The sequence below is a fragment of the Coffea eugenioides genome, chromosome 1 (assembly GCF_003713205.1).
Source record: "Coffea eugenioides isolate CCC68of chromosome 1, Ceug_1.0, whole genome shotgun sequence".
Classification (NCBI taxonomy): Eukaryota; Viridiplantae; Streptophyta; class Magnoliopsida; order Gentianales; family Rubiaceae; genus Coffea; species Coffea eugenioides.
Genome location: NC_040035.1, coordinates 37,190,010 through 37,191,332, shown reverse-complemented (window position 1 = coordinate 37,191,332; position 1,323 = coordinate 37,190,010). Strand labels below are relative to the sequence as shown.

Sequence of the window (1,323 nt, the reverse complement as noted above, 5' to 3'; positions counted from 1 at the left end):
GGACCTCTTTCTCCTTGTCCTATTTCTTTGGTTTCTCTAGCTTCCTAGGAAAGAGAGGTAGATTAGTTTTAGCTTTAGTGATTAGGTGCGGGAGTACCTTTTGATCTTTGTTGTCTCTGCCCTCCTCTTCCAACTCTTTCTCAAATCGTTCATCGTCCTTGTTCTTAGGAATCACCGGTTCTCGTCCTCGAATTTTTTTGCCACTCCTCAAGGTCATTGTACTAACATTCTTCGGATTCAACTCTGGTTGAGATGACAACTTCTCTTGAACTTGGGACTCCAAACGGTTGTTCATGAAGGCCATTTGAATCATTTGATTTTGCATGGATTGTTTCTATCCCAGTTGATTTCTCATATTTTGTAGATCCGAATCTGTCTTCTGTTGATTTGCAATCAATTGCTTCATCATCTATTCCAAGAACGGACTTGAGTTCGAAGGGGGTGGTGGTAGGCGAGACTAATACTGCTGTTGATACCCTTGCTATTTGTTTGGGGCAAAATTGGACTGCCTATTTCCTCCATAACTAAAGTTAAGGTGATCCCTCCAACCAGGATTGTAGGTACTTGAATATGGGTCGTACTGCTTTCTTGGCACGGGCGCGTGGCCAGTCATGTTAACTTGTTCTGCATTTTCTTCTTGAACTAGCGGATACATCTCCGTAGAATGACCTAAGGCAACGCATACCCCACATACTTTGGCTTGTGAGGCACTTCTCACAGTTAGTTGTTGCACGAAGAACGCCAATTCAGAGATTTGTTGTTGGATGGAGGATGTTTCTATCTCATTCACCCTATGCGTTGGGACATCCTCCCTTGTACCAAACTGTTGCGAATTCTCAGCCATTCCTTCAATTAGCTCCCACGCCTCTCGAGAAGTCTTATTTATTAACGCCTCTCCACTTGCAGCATCGATTATACTTCTGTCCCTGAAGAGTAGTCCCTCATAGAAATATTGGATGAGCAGTTGCTCATTTATCTGATGCTGAGGGTATTGGATGCACAGCTTCTTAAATCTCTCCCAGTACTCATAGAGAGACTCGCCTAGATGTTATTTGATACCGCATATCTCCTTCCTTAGGCTTGCAGCTCGAGACGCCTGAAAGTACTTGTCCAAGAATTTTTTCTTCAGCTGATCCCACGTGGTGATACTACCAGGTGTTAGGTAGTACAACCAATCTTTTACAGAGTTCTTCAAAGAGAAGGGAAAGGCCCTCATTTTTATCTGCTCTTCTGTGATTCTCGGGGTTTCATATTGTTGCAAACGACGTCGAACTCTTACAAGTGCTTGTAGGGCTCCTCATCTGGTAGACCATGGAAAGATGG

General features: G+C 43.6%; 1 non-coding gene across 1 annotated transcript; it reads left to right on the top strand.

Annotated features, from left to right (window-relative positions):
• Positions 1-974: 974 nt before the first annotated feature.
• On the top strand, positions 975-1,081 carry LOC113752909. Its single transcript, XR_003464926.1, has one exon. It is a non-coding gene; the product is annotated as a small nucleolar RNA R71 (small nucleolar RNA).
• The last annotated feature ends 242 nt before the right edge of the window (positions 1,082-1,323 follow it).